This window comes from Nicotiana tabacum, chromosome 17, assembly GCF_000715075.1.
Source record: "Nicotiana tabacum cultivar K326 chromosome 17, ASM71507v2, whole genome shotgun sequence".
Taxonomy (NCBI): Eukaryota; Viridiplantae; Streptophyta; class Magnoliopsida; order Solanales; family Solanaceae; genus Nicotiana; species Nicotiana tabacum.
The window spans coordinates 10,546,210-10,562,332 of record NC_134096.1 but is presented as its reverse complement, the minus strand read 5'-3'; the positions used below and the strand labels follow the sequence as shown (position 1 = coordinate 10,562,332).

At 39.3% G+C, this 16,123-nt stretch overlaps 1 long non-coding RNA gene across 1 annotated transcript; it reads right to left on the bottom strand.

Annotated features, from left to right (window-relative positions):
* Positions 1 to 1,890: 1,890 nt before the first annotated feature.
* Positions 1,891 to 14,225, bottom strand: LOC142171515 (uncharacterized). Its single transcript, XR_012701054.1, has 4 exons — positions 13,939 to 14,225; positions 13,240 to 13,300; positions 3,031 to 3,098; positions 1,891 to 2,072 (listed from the first exon to the last, which is right to left on the bottom strand). It is a non-coding gene; the product is annotated as an uncharacterized LOC142171515 (long non-coding RNA).
* Positions 14,226 to 16,123: the final 1,898 nt, after the last annotated feature.

Here is a 16,123-nt window from a genome sequence, read left to right as displayed (position 1 = left end):
ATTTATTTCAAACTATACTTGTAGACTTCTAGTTTCTCATGTACTAGTGACACCAGATTTCTGGGATTGAGTTAGACCGTGGTATATTATGGATTTACTTCATGTATTTCAGCTTTAATCATTGTTAATAATTGTTATTATTTTGTTTTGAACTGTTTAATTATTAAGTTGGTTAAATGATCTAGCTAACGTTGTCTTGCCTAGCAAGTGAAATATTAGGCGCCATCACGGTCCTGAGGGTGGGATTCCAGGTCATGACAAGTTGGTGTTGCGGATGCAGGGTCGGATTTGTGTACCCAATGTGGATCGGTTTCGTGAGTCGATTCTTGAGTAGGCCCACAGTTTGCGATATTCCATTCATCTGGGTGCCACCAAGATGTATCAAGAATTGAGGCAACACTATTAGTGGATAAGGATGAAGAAAGATATAGTAGAGTATGTGGCTCGGTGTTTGAACTATCAGCAGGTGAAGTATGAGCATCAGAAGTCGACCGGTTTGCTTCAAGGACTTGAGATTCCTGAGTGAAAGTGGGAGCGTATTACCATGGATTTCGTATTTGGGCTCCCACGAACTTTGAAGAAATTTGACGCAGTATGGGTCACCGTGGATAGGTTGACCAAGTGGAAGCTACCTATTATTCGGAACAACTAGCTCAGATCTATATCCGTGAGATTGTTCTTCTTCACGACGTGCCTGTGTCTATTATCTCCGATCAAGGCGCACATTTTACATTGCATTTCTAGAGAGCCGTACAGTGCGAGCTAGGCACGCGAGTTGAGTTGAATACAAAATTTCACCCTCAGACGGACGGGCAGTCCGAGCGCACCATTCAGATCTTGGAGGATATGCTACGCGCTTGTGTTATGGATTTCGGGGGTTCTTGGGATCAATTCTTGTCGCTTGCAGAGTTCGCCTACAACAACAGCTTCCAATCGAGTATTCAGATAGCTCCTTACGAAGCCTTGTATGAGAGGAGATGTCGTTCTCCAGTTGGTTGGTTTGAGCCGGGAGAGGCTCGGTTATTAGGTACCGACATAGTTCGGGATGCCTTGGAGAAAGTCAAGTTGATTCAGGATCGACTTCGTATAACACAATCTAGACAAAAAAGTTACACTGATTGGAAGGCCCGTGATGTTGCATATATTGGTCTTTTTGAGATCCTTGAAAGAGTTGGTGTGGCGGCCTACATACTTGCATTGCCACCCAAATTATCAGTAGTTCACCGGTGTTCTATTTTTCCATACTCCAGAAGTATCACAGTGATCCGAATCATTTACTAGATTTCAGCTCAGTCCAATTGGACAAGGATTTGACTTATGATGAGGAGCTGGTGGCTATTCTATCCCGGCAGGTCCGGGAGTTGAGGTCTAAAATTTATCCTTCAGTTAGAGTACAATGGAGAGGTCAGTCGTTTGAGGCAGCTACGTGGGAGTCCGAGTCCGATATGCAGAATAGATACCCACATCTTTTTACCAGTCCGGGTACTTTTCTATGTTCGTTCGAGGACGAACATTTCTTTTAGATGTGGAGAATGTGATGACCCGATAGGTCATTTTGAATACTAGTCCTTATTTTTGTATTTCGAGACCTCCATTAGCTCTGTTTGATGATTCTTGATTATGAGCGTGGTCCGTGTCTATTTCCGAAAAGATTTTATGTGAGAATTTGAAGCAAACTTGATTTTTGGCTTTAAAAACAACTTGTCACGACCCAAAATCAACCGTCATAATGGCGCCTATCGTGGAACTAAGCAAGCCAACTACTCAACCAGTTCTACCAAATAAAAGCTTAGAAAATTAAATGGAAGTAGTTAATATTTAAGAAACCCCTTTTAAAAACCGATTTAAAATCATAATGCAATATAAATCTCTCCCAAAATCGGGGGTATCACCGAGTACATGAGCATTTATATCAGGATACAACCTATTACAATGTCTGAGGAATAAAAACTGAAATACAAATAAAAATAATGAAGGAGAGTCAAGGCATGCAAACGCCATGCAGTTACTTCGATAGTCTCCAAGATCTCGACTCCTCACTCAGCAGCTGCCGTGACCGTAAGCACCTGGATCTACACACGAGGTTCAGGGTGTAGCGTGAGTAAAACCAACTCAATAAGTAACAAATCCAAACTTTGGACTGAAAGTAGTGACAAACTCAACCGGCACAGTTCAATATAGAAGTAACAGTGCGAAAATGTAGACATGCTTTCAAGTTCGATAGATCTCTCAAAACAGTACAATGGATCGATAGCTCGCACACTCAAATGCTCAATCACCAGTACTGTATATGGCCCAGGGAAGATCCATCTCGGAATATATACATCACTGACCATTAGTCACCTAGTACTGAGTAGGGCCAATCCAGCCCGCGGAGAAGATCCATCTCCAGGTATATAATGCTTCAGATAAGATCCATGTCCAGGGAAGATCCATCCCTCAATGTAATCAACCGCACTCATTAGGGGTATGTGCAGACTTCGAAGGGGCTCCTTCAGCCCAAGTGCTATCATAAATCTGTATAACCACTGCGGCGTGTAACCCGATCCCATAAATGTCACTAATAATCAGGCCCTCAGCCTCACTCAGTCATCAATATCTCCAGTCTCTCTCTCGTGGGCTCACAATGTCATGATACTAGCCCGCAAACAATGATATGATGTATCAATAAATAACAATAGAAACTGAGATATGATATGAAGTGAATGAATATGACTGAGTACGAAATATCAATGAAATCAGTAAGACAATAGCAAGAAACGACCACTATGGGCTCCAACAGTACCGGCATAAAGCCTAAACATGATATCTAGCATGAGTAACAGCTCAATTACTTTATCACATGATGAAAACACAGATATCAACAAGATAGAACCACTATACAGTGCCATGGTATCGACCATGTCACAATTCTCACGGTGCACTCCCGCACGCCCGTCACTCGGCATGTGCGTCACCTCAATACCAATCACATAACACATAAGTTCGGGGTTTCGAACCCTCAGAACCAAGTTTAGAAGTGTTACTTACCTCAATTCGAGAAAATCCCTACTTCAATACGCCTTTGCCTCGCAAGTCGGCCTCCAAATGACCTGAATCTGGCCACAAGCAGTACAATACAATCAATACAGGCTAAAGGAATCAATTTTACAAGAAATTACGAAGTTATAACTCAAAAATCCGAAATTGGCTCCAAACCGGCCTCCGGGCCCACGTCTCGAAATCTGACAAAAGTCATAAAATTCGAAAGCCCATTAAACCACGAGTTTAACCATACCAAACTTGCCCATTAAACTGCGAGTCTAACCATACCAAACTTACTCAAATCCGATCAGAAAATCCCATTTAAAACCCCAAAAATCTAGCCCAAGAACTCTTCCTTATTTTACCCAATTTTCCACCCCAAATCACAAATTTAATGGTAGAATTAAAGGCATAATCATGGAAATAAATTAAAACTAGATAGAAATCACTTACCCCAAACACCCACGTGAAAATCCCTCCAAATATTGCCTTATGCCGAGCTCCCAAATCAATTTTGTGAAATGAACTTGAAACCCTCGATTTTGAATCTTTTATTCTGCCCAGGTTGCCTATGACCAAAAATCCCTCGAAACCCTGCGGAAGCACCCTCGCGTTCGCGAAGCACAAGTTGCCTTTGACCACAAATCCCTTCTACGCGAACGCGATCAACCACCCACGAATGCAAAACGGCACTGACCCCTCTTATCGCGAACACGGCCTCACCCTCGCGAACGCGTAGACCAATAGCACGGGGTCCCCATTTGCCTCTTTTCTTCTTTGCGAACGCGTCCCCCATCTCGCATTCGCGATGCACTCTCAGTCCAAACCTTTGCGAACGCGTCCTCTTCTTCGCAAATGCGAAAGACAAATCTTCCTCAGCTACCAGATGCCCTTCGCGAGTGCGAGACCACTCTCGTGGACGCGTAAGAGGAAACAAGAACAATTACACCAGCACTCTTCAGCCATCAAACCAAATCCAAAAATGATCTTCCGACCATCCAAAACTCACCCGAAGCCCCAGGGACCTCAACCAAACATACCATCAAGTCCCAAAACACGATACAAACTTAGTCGAATCCTCAAATCACCTCAAACAACATCAAAAACACGAATTGCACATGGATTCAAGCCTAATGAACTTTGAAATTTCCAAATTCTACAAACGACGTCAAAACCTATCAAATCACGTCCGATTGAGCTCAAATTTTGCACAAGGGTCACAAATGACACCATGAACCTACTCCAACTTCTAGAATCGGAATCCGGCCCCGATATAAAAAAGTCCACTCCCGGTCAAACTTTTCAAAATCTCAACTTTCGTCATTTCAAGCCTAATTCTACTACGGACCTCCAAGTCACAATATGGACGCGCCCCTAAGTCCAAAATCACCTAACGGAGCTAACAGAACCATGAAAATAGTCGTTTACATATAAGTCAATATCCGGTTAACGTTTCCAACTTAAGCTTTCCATTATGAGACTAAGTATCTCAATTTATTCCGAAATCTCTCCGGACCCAAAACAACTAACCCGATATGTCATATAATAACTATAAAGAACAAATGGAGCAGTAAATAGGTGAATGGGGCTACAACTGGCTATTTATCCATTTGGGGATGACCAGAGTCGATTTGGGGGTCGTTGGTAGGCTCAAGGGGGATGTGTATTCCACATCGGGTCGAATTTGTTAACTCAGCACTGTTATTGTTGAGGGGTGTGTCATTCCATTGGAGTCGATCTTGTTTGTATCCTGATATGTTTTATGTGTAACTCTTCTACACTATGAAGGGTTGTGATTTATCAGTTATATGCGCACCCGATGCGGTTCTGTTTGGGCCTTGTAGCGGAATTCGAGCGAGATGGTTATTGGGATGCTGAATGGTTGATTTCACCTCAGTTATGGCCTTTCCGGGTTGTGATATATGGTTCTATTTACTTCTCCATGGTCATGGTGATTCACTTCGTATACTTGATGTCGAATTACGTGTAGTTGTTGGTTTTGAGCATTGTGGCTTGAGGTATCTCGTATGGACCGGTGGTTGGATAGGTCACACATTGCAGCATGGCTGTGATGATTTGCGTTAGATTCATATGTCTTGGTCCTACTATGTGTGATGGATTCATAGCATTGCGATGTAATGGTACTTGTTGATCTGATGAGTGGTTACGAGTTTCTGCGCATTGCTTTCATTGTCGGCAGTGTACAGAGGTTTTGAACAAGGTTTTATTTGATGAGGTTCATTAACGGTATTGAGTTTGTTTGGAGCATCAACTGCGATCGAGAATTCTTGCTACGAGTTTGCGAGTTGTGTGGTATGTCATGTGATTACGTCTTGGGTTATGGTTATGGCTTGATATAGTGTGTTCGGACTTATACAGTATGTAGATACGAGATTCGAGTCTTGTAAGGAATTTTGGGTGTTGAGAATTGAGTTCCAAGATTTATGGACTAAGGTAATCATAATATTTTTCAGTTATGTTGTGTGGTCAGGTTTTCATGGTTTGGGTGACATGGGATCACCCTCGGGTACGTGCATAGTAAGGTTACATAGTGATTCGATCGCTTTAGAATGACTCTTGGCACGTTCGAGGATGAACATATGTTTAAGTGGGGGAGAATGTAATGACCCAGCGGGTTGTTTTGAGAAATTGCATTCCGTTCAGCTATTTGGAGTCTTGAGCAGCATCGTATGATGTATTATGACTTGCGTGAATCGTCGGTTTTGGTTTTCAGGTTATTCAGAATTGATTTTGAAGAATGATTCTCAACTACGAAGTTTTAAGTTGGAAGAGTTGACCAAGTTTGACTTTTATGTGTTTGACCCCCGAATCGAAGTTTATATGGTTCTGTTAGGTCCGTATGGTGATTTTGGACTAGGGCGTATGCCCGGATTCGCATTTGGATATTTCTAGAAGGTTTCGGCCAAGTTTGGCGAAAATTAGAAAGTTAGAGGTTTGGAAGGTTTAGAGGTTTGACTGGGAGTTGACCTTGTGGATATCGGGTTCAAAATTCGATTCCGGGAGTTGGTATAGCTCTGTTGTGTCATTTGGAACTTGCATGCAAAATTTGACGTCATTCCGGGTTGAAATGATATGTTTCGGCACGAGTTTTAGAAGTTGAAAGTTCATAAGTTCATTAAGTTTGATTTGGGGTGCGATTCGTAGCATCGACATTGTTTGATATAATTTAAGGCGTCGAGCAGGTCCGCATTATGTTTTGGAATTTGTTGGCATGTTTCGACGAGGCCCTGGGGGCCTCGGATGTATTCCGGGTGGGCTACAGGTCATTTCCTTCTATTTTGGGCTGCTGGTTTCTGTCACCTGGTGTTCTTCATCGCGTTCACGTAGTGTTATGGTGGCCTCAGATACTTTGTTCTTCGCAGTCGCGAATAGGCGACCACATTCGTGAAGGTTGAAGGATTTATGTTGTCGCGTTTTTAGTTACGCGATCGCGTATAAGGGAAGCTGGAAGGCGTCATGCCGTTGTTGTCCGCGATCGCGTGAATACAACCGTTTTTGCGTAGTGAGCTGGAAGTTGTGTGTCGCGTTCGCGACTTTATCTACGTGTTCGCAAGGGAAGTTTGGTCAGCTGTCAACATTTTTATCTCTGCGATTGCGAGTGATGTTCTGCGATCGCGATGAGTAAATCACTGGTTAGAATATAAGAACTCTATTTCGAGGGTTAGCGATTTTTATCATTTTTGGAGTTGTAGAACTCGGCTTTGGGAGATTCTTCGTGGGGTTTTCAAGCAATTCATTAGGGTAAGTGTTGTTTACCCGAATCTTATTATATTTCATGAATCCATTATTATTTTCATCATTTAATTAGTGAATTAAGTTGGAAATATGGGGAAAATTTATACAAAATTTCAAAATGTAAAATGAGGATTTGAAGGGCGATTCGATATCGGATTTTGGTAATTCTTGTATGGTTGAACTTGTTATCGAATGGGTGTTCGTATTTTGTGAATTTTGTCGGGTTTCAAGGTGCGGGCCCGTGGGTTGACTCTTGGGTTAACCTTTTAGTTTTTATTAAAAATCGAAGCTTTATTACACGGAATTGTTTCTTAGGAATGTTATTTATGATTTGAAGTTATTTTGGTTAGATTTAAGCCGTTCGGAGGTTGTTTCACACGAGAGGGTCATTTTAGAGTATCGGTTTAGCTTCTCCGAGGTAAGTATCTTGTCTAACTTTGTGTGGGGGAAACTACCCCTTAGGATTCGAGTTAAATTCTGTTATTTGTGTTATGTGAAAGTCGGGTACGCAAGGTGACGAGTGGGTACACGGGCTATATGTGGTATTTGACCGGTTTAAGGTTATCTAAACTCTTTCAATGCCTTTAATTCAATTGTCATGACGTGTTATGTCTCTCATTGTTTATCTACCCTTACATGCTTTATTTGACGTTGTTAGCACTTATTGTACTCTGTACTTGTTATTTTTCCCTTACATGCTTTAGTTTCCCCTTATTATCTTGTTACCTTTTTAATTGTTGAGTTCCTTCCATGACTCCGTGCTTATCTGCTACTTGCATTAATTGTCATAATTGTACATCTTAGTTGTCACGTGCTTCACTTGTCCTATTGCTTTTTGTAATATTTGTTGCGTTCCTTGATTTGTTTACGTTATTCCTTCATGTCGTGTACTCATACCCTATGATTATAGAAATTCTTGTAAATTGAGTGCCGGATTGTTGATGTTATTAATTTATCTATGGATTAGGTTGTATACCGCAACAGGTGGAATAAGGGTGGATTTATATTGATAAAGTGGGATTGGGTTGCGCACCGCAATAGGTGAAATAAGGGTAGATTGATATGGTGAAATAAGGGTGAATTTATATTGATATGGTGGGATCGGGTTGCACGCCGCAATAAGTGAAATAAGGGTGGATTGATATTGTAATGACCCAACCAATCGTTTTGAGCTCTAGCGTGTCGTTCGGCAGTTTGAGGCCATGGGTAGCTTCACTTCAGGTATTATGACCGGCACGTGTGGTCGGAATTGAATTTCGGGAAGTTCGGAGTTGATTTAGAAAGAAAATTCTCATTTCAGAAGCTTTAAATTGTAAGAATTTACTAAGGTTTGATTTTTGAGTAAACGACCTCGGAATCGGGATTTGAAGGTTCCAACAGGTTTGTATGATAATTTAGGTCTTGGGCGTATGTCCGGATCGGGTTTTGAATGACCCGCGAGCGTTTCGGCGCATAATAGTAGAAGTTGGCATGTTGAGTGAATTTCATAAGTTTGGGTTGGAGTAGATTTTTTTACATTACAGATGCCCGTTTGGGAATTCGATCCTGTGAATAGATCCGTATGGTGACTCTGGACTTAGGAGCGCGTCCGGAAGTGGATTTGGAGGTCTGAATGTCGTTTCGAGGTCATTTGGCGATGGTTGGAAACTTGAAGTTTGGAAAGTTGGATCGAGGGTGGACTTTATGATATCGGGTTCAGATTCTAATTCCGTAAGTTGGAGTAGCTCCATAAAATTATTTAAGACTTGCACGTAAAATTTTGCGTCATTCTGAGTTGATTTGATAGGAATCGGATGCGCGAAAGTGTTTTTAGAAGTTTTTGAGTTCATGAGTTAATCCATGCGTTTTGGCGTCCGATTCATGATTTATGATGTTATTTCAGTGTTTCGATCGCGCGAGCGAGTTCGTGTAATATTTTTTAGACTTGTGAGGATGTTTGGTATGGAGACCCAAGGGATCGGGTGAGTTTCGGACGTTCGGAAGGATGAGGAAAAGCTCCAATTTTCTGGGGTTTCTGGGCTGGAGTTGCAGGTCTCGCAAATGCGAAGCTTTTATCGTATTTGCGAGCTCGCATTTGCGAAGTGCCATTCATATTGTCGAAGTTGGGAAGGCTCTGAGGGTTTCGCATTTGCGAAGAACCCACCGCTTTTGCGGACTGGCCCTCTTCGCATTTGCGAAGTTTTTGGTCGCATTTGCGACCATGGCAAAGATGGCCAGCCTTCGCATTTGCATTCGTTTTGTCGCATTTGCGAACGAGGTGTCGCAAATGCGACACCTGCGACCTGTGCAGCAACTTTTAATGTGGGACTTAGCTTTATTTTTCCCATTGCCCATATGGTCTTGGACGATTTTGAGAGCATTTTTGAGAGGGGCTCCATCAACACCAAGAGGTAAGTGATCCCTATCGATTCTTTAGCTAAATACACGAATCATAAGTAGAGTTAATATGGAAAATTGTGGGATTTATGGGATTTTTGAAAAAATCCTAGGGTTTTGATAAAATGGGATTTTGACCACGAAAATGGTTATGGAATTTGATAAAAATCATATATTTGAGTTCATGAGGTTATGGATAACAATTTTCTCTGTAATATTTCCGGAATCCGGGCACGTGGGCCCAGGGTGAATTTTAGAAATTTTTCAATTTGGGTTGGAAAATCACTTTTATAGTTAGGATATGAACTCTTAAACATGTATTGACTATTTTAAATAACATTGACTAGTTTCGGGTCGTTTGGCACCGAGCTGAGAGTTTAAAGCACCATTGTGGACCGGAAAGTAAGCTTTGAGGCGAGATAAGTCTCCTGTCTAACTCTTTGAGGGGGAAACTACCTCTAGGTGATATATTTAATAGGTGTAACTTGATGCGGGGGCTACGTACGTACCAGGTGACGAGAGTCTGTACGTAGCTAGATTCATGTTATTGTCAGGGTAGACTTAGGTTCGCACCATGCTATACTTGCACTATAAAGATTATCTTTGCTCGTTCAATTCTTTTATTTCGCATTATGACTTGATACTAGACATGCATAGAGTGATAAAGTCGTTATTGTAGAGACTTCACGAGTTTCATAATTAATCACGAAACAATTGTACTCCTCTTATGAAATTGTGTCCGCGATATATATATATATATGCATGTTTCATTGAAACAATTTTGTTAAAGAAATTATAACTCACACGTTTATTTGTTAGTTTTTTCAAGGACCCGTTAAAGCTTCTTATTTTAATGGGATCGGGTCGTTCACCTCGGCAGGATTTATGTACCACACTCTCATGGGAGCGGGTCGTTCGTCTCGGCAGGTTAATAGATGCATCTATGGTTCGTGTCTTCGATCCTCGGCAGTGCACAATTTAGTATTTATGTTGGATCGGGTTGTACGCCTTGGAATTTCTATAAAATATCCTCATGAAATCGTGCGTAACATTTGGCAAGAAGCCAGTGTATCTGTGAGTTCTTCCTGATTTGAAGTATAACGACCTATTTTGGTGAGATTCACTATATATTTATATATATGCTCTGGTTGAGGAGGAAATTTGCTAATTGAGAGCTTGAGCCTATTGTAAAGTGGAGAATTGATCCACGTATTTATACTCATTTATTTTATTTATTTACTCTGCCTCATATTTGTTAACCTCTTTAATGTACCTGATATTATTGGACTATTAGTGAGTGTCGATGTCGACCCCTTGTCACTACTCCTTCGGGGTTAGGCTAGATATTTATCGAGTGCACGTGGATTTACGTACTCATACTACACTTGCTGCACATTTTTGTGTAGGTACTTTTATGTGTTGTGGTCCTTTGGGTGCGGAGGCGCAGATGATGCAGGGACTTACCGTGAGATGCATTTCATGTTACGATCTGCAATCAGCAGAGTCTCCTTCAGAGTTATTTATATTCTCCTGTCCAATTTGTATTCCTGACAGATGCTGTATTTTATTTTATTTCCTAGTAAATGCTCATGCACTTGTGACACCAGATTTTGGGGATGATTATAGGTTGTTTTGTATTGTTGTTGTGAATATATTATCATTTACTCTGTAAAATTTTATCTCTTACCATTTAATTGAAGGAAATTTACGATTTCAAAATACTAAAAATGAGTAATAAGTTAAACTTAATTATCGTTGGCTTGCTTGACAGTGGTGTTAGGTGCCATCACGACCTTTAATGAATTTTGGGTCGTGACAACATGGTATCAGAGCACTAGGTTCACTTAGGTCTCACGAGTCATGAGCGAGTCTAATAGAGTCTTGCGAATCGGTACGGAGATGTCTGTAGTTATCTTCGAGAGGCTGTCGGGCTATTAGGAGCACTTCCCTTCTTGATTCCTCATCGTGCGATTTGATTCCTTTGATGCTTGTGCCTTTATTTCTTTCCTATTCAATCTTATGCGACGTGAAGCGCTGGTTATCAATTGGGAATCGAGGAATTTTAATGGTACTACAGATGTGGTGCGGGATGTTTCTCCCTGCATAATTGCTTGGGCTATTGTCGTCGCCTTACGGAAGGTTGTTCTGTCGTTTCAGCTCAGTATCAGTAATTCCTATGGTTTTGAAGTTGAGCACTGGTTGTTATGATGATTCATGAGTTGTTATCGTACAATATTGAAGTAATGGTAAGATGCTTGTCTATGTGTCGGGGCAATGAATGATTTGAAAGGAGATTTTTCTCAGTGCATGATTCAGAGGTTCAGCATTTTATTTCCAGTGGAGAAAAGGCAATCGGACTATGAGTGTTCAGGGTTAGATTGATGGAGTAATGAGACTTGGTATTTTCGAGCATGGTGGAATTTTCATCTGTGATGTGGCGTCGTTGTCCTTGTTAAATGTGTTAAGTTCACCGGTGTTATGGTCTTCTTCAATTCGCCTTAGGGGCAGGGTATTGTGACATGGTACCGGAGAAGCGGTTGTCGGAGATCGCGGTGTGCAGTGGTTTAGAATCGAATTGGTGTCCCTAATGTTGACGACTCGAGTAAGATGATCTTCAGAGAGGTTTAGAGTTGGTGGTGATCTATTGGATCAAGTGCTACAGAAATGGATTTTTGTTTAATGCAACAATTGGGCATTGATGAGGAAGGGCATGTGGGAGGTGTCTTGCGGTGGTTAAATTTCTAGAAGGCCACGTATGAGAAGCAGAAGCCAAGTAGTTGCTTAAAGGAGAGGGTTTGACCAAAGTGGAAGAGTGGCAGTGTAGCACATGGGTTATGTGGTAGGATAGCTACACGCCTTGAGGAAAGTTTAGCGTAATTTGGGATTCATGATGGACAGTGACTAGGTCTACGAACTTAAATTGGAATATTGGCTATTATACTGAGGAAGGTTAGATATGATAGAAAATGAGTTGCTTGATATGAAGTGGGATGCAACATGACTTCGGATTTGGGATGTATTGTCGCACCTTTAGTTGGTGTCAATAGGGAGAGAACGAACTTGTACAGCTAATGAACGAGCATGGGCTTAGGATGGTCATCGCAAATGCGAACCCTGCATCAGAAGCCCAGAAGTCGCAATTGTGAAAAAATATTCACAATTGCGAACTGACCCACCTTTGCAAAGTACACTGAGTCGCAAATGTGATTCTAGACTCACAAATGTGACCCCTAATAGTTCGCAAATGCGATTATTTTCCTTGAAATTGCGAGATTCATCCAGCAAAGCCCATGCTCGCAAATACGAGCTATTGTTCGCAAAAGCGAGGCTCGCAATTGCGAACTAGACCTTGCAATTGCGAGATTTGCACTGAACACCCGAACCAGCAATCTCAAACCACGCAAACTAATTCGTAACGCGTTCGAAATTAACCTGAACCCTCGGGCTCCAAATCAAACATGCACACAAGTGTAATAACATCATACGAACTTGCTCGAGTGATCAAAATAACAAGATAATATCTAGAACTACGAACCGGACATTAAAATGCATGAAATTTTCAAAAAAAACTCAAGAACTTCTAAAATCACATCTAAGCATCCGAATCTTATCAAATCAACTCTGAATTGCATCAAATTTTGCAGACAAATTTCAAATAGTAAAAGAGGCCAATACCAAGTCCCAACATCAAAATCTGAACTCGTTAACCACAAAGTCAACCTACGGTCAAACCTAAAAAAAATCAAAATTTTAAATTACTAGCTTTCGACAAAATGAGTCAAATCAAGTTAGGGACTTCCGAATTCCATTGTGGGCATATGCCCAAGTCCAAAATCACGATACAGACCCACCAGGATCGTTAAAACACCGATCCGGGATCATTTACACGAAATATTGACCATAGTCAACTCAAATTATTTTTAAAGTCAAAAATTATGTTTTCTTCAAATTATCAAAAAAACATTTTTCGGAAAAGACAAAGACCACACACGCAAATCAAGAATCATCAAACGAAACTAATGAAGATCTTGGAACGAAAATAAGGACTAGTACTCAAAATAATTTATCGGATCATCACATTACCCTTCTTGAACTCCACTTATGAAATTATCTTGGATTTGTTGTTGTATTTCTTGCGCATGTCCTACACAAACAGTGGATAGGGACAGGGTTATAAGGTGCATTGGGCATTTGCATGTTATTTCTATCAAAAAGGCCCCAAATCTGAACTGCAGCCATGACACGCATATGGGAGGGCGGGAGGCACCAATCAACTGCTCATACAAGCCAAACAAAATTCTGCGCTCTTGCTTTGAACATCGTGCCTCTTCAGAATTTCATTAGGGGAAATTACAAAAAAATACCCAAGAGTTCCCATCTACCAAACCGTTCAATCACTCTAGAAAAAGAAAATGTAACATCACAATGTAACCGAATTTTTATAATATCAGGTTACTTAAAAAATAACTACAAGTAATTTTTTTATAAAAATTTGGATTCAATAACATGGAAAATGAAACAAAGCAATCCTTCACAACAGGCTAAAATATAATTATATTATTAAAAAGGTAAACTGTCAGTTTGTAAATGTTAAATTCGAATTTTTTTTTCTAGTGACTAAAAGGGCAGTCCATTGATCGAAGTATCCCGCGTTCATACAGGATTCGGGAAAAGGTCATACTCAAAGGGGTGTGATGTAGACAGTTTACCCTGATACAAGTATCAATAGCTAATTTTATGACTCGAACCCATAATTTATAAGCCACACAAAAATATATTTACCGTTGCTCCGCGGCCTTGTCTCTCTCCAATGCCCGAGCCATGCAATCAGCCCAAGTAACTCCAAAAAAAGAAAAAGAAAAATTAACATTGAGGAAGTAGCTCTACATTAGTATTGACTGACAATTTATGTACACATAAAACAGATAATACCGTAAATCATACTATCACTATCATTTCCTCATAAAATAGAGTGAGAAAGTGTATTAGTTCTGTTGCTATTCCTAGCTAGCCAATAAATGTAACAAGTGAGACCTTGACATATGCTTTTGCTACATATGCATGAAAAACTAGGGCATGTACAACTTGTTTCCACATTTGCACCTCCAAGCTTCTGGGTAGTACTCCGTAGTCACCGGAGTCCCCGGCGGAACCGCCACATGGACCGGCCGGCATGGCGTGCATCTACCGCATTTTGACATGCACCGTGGCGGCGATGACCCAAGTCCGCCTAAAATCCTCCTTGTATTACTTCCCGTGTTTAATATAACCTGCTTCTTGAATTTCTGCCTCAATAAACATCAAGGTATTGTTTTTAGAAAATATTAACATAAAAAAAAAAGAGAAAGAATTTCTAACATGATAGAGAGAGTTTAACATTTTACTGACCAAATAAAAAGAAGAAAATTATTCACATTTGGGCATCAAATATTATTAAAATTCAATTAGTAAATGGTGGTTTGGTTATTAGTTTTTGAATATCAAATATTTAAAATACTAGTGAAATATAAAAATGATATTTTACGAGTACTTCAAGTAAATAATTGTTTCGGTCATGAATTTTCAACTTTCACAATATTTTTCTAGGTGAAGTTCATATACAAACACGATAACTGTTTTTTTTCTTTCGATTTTTAACTAAAATACTCTGTTTTTCAACTTTGATCAAATATTCTCCAAATGCCAACTAATTAATTAGACTCATAGTGTTTAAAATATCAGTTTATATAAATTAAATCTTAAAGTACTAGTACAAGAACATTTTATTTTCTTTAGTATCTTTAGGTGATCAGTAACTCAAAATGTCACTAGTTATAGTGAGGTAAGAATGCACATTAATTTATAATCAAGATTAAGTGCTAGAAATATATGCGTAAATATATAATGTATATTTATTAGTTTAATATAAATATAAGATACAAATAAATTTATCCGATATAAACAATTATGGAAAAGAAGGGGAGTCTTGGAGATAGAGCAACAATAAAATTGTCTATTTGTAACCTATAAGTCACGAGATCAAGTCGTGAAAGCAGTCATTAATATTTGTATTACGGTAGATTGTCTATGTCATACCCTTTAAAATACGATATTTTCTTAGACCCTACATAAATACAAAATACTTTATACACGAAATTATATTTTTAAACAATTACGAAGAAACATAGGAACATGGTTCCGTTCAATGCGCCAGTTGAAGTTGAGAAGACAGGAAGAGCGATTAAGATGAGGACAAATTAAGACTGTATTTCTCATCTAGATGTTAGCGTGCACGCCTTGACTTTTCCTATTGTTGGATGGACTTGATCATTGGAAAAAACAAGGGAATAAATCAAAATTATAATTTTATAATTAGAAAATCTACCTTTTACTCTCTCCATTTATTTTTAGTTGTCCTCTTTTAACTTTTAACTTTGTACTCCCTTTAAAAAAAATAAAAGTTATAATTTATAAATTTATCTATAATAATGATAGCATTTCAAAAAGTCTTGAGAAATGATTGAAGAATGTATAGTTAATAATAAGAGTAAAATAAAAAAAGATATTGACTTTCTCTTAAATTGTTAAAATGGATCAGTAAAAGTAAAAATACTATATTTTTTATATAATGGATAAGTAAAAAGGAATGGAGGGAGTATTTGAGATAGATAATACTAAGATATTCCCAATTAGGTAACTAAACCTAAAGAGATTATTGTTTATGCAAAATGTGTACACAAAATTGTCTGTAGTAAAATGTGAATTATTAAGATAAATAACTTGATAGTACTAATTAACACACTAAAATCTCTCTATATACAACAATTACTACTATTATCATTTTTACATTTTTAATGGGGTGCATGAACTCTAAAAAGACTAAAGCGGCTTCAAATACATATCGAACCTAAAGTAAATATACTAACATAAATAAAAGAAATTGCAATTAAATTTGTGCATATTACCAAAATTCTACTCTGACCATAGT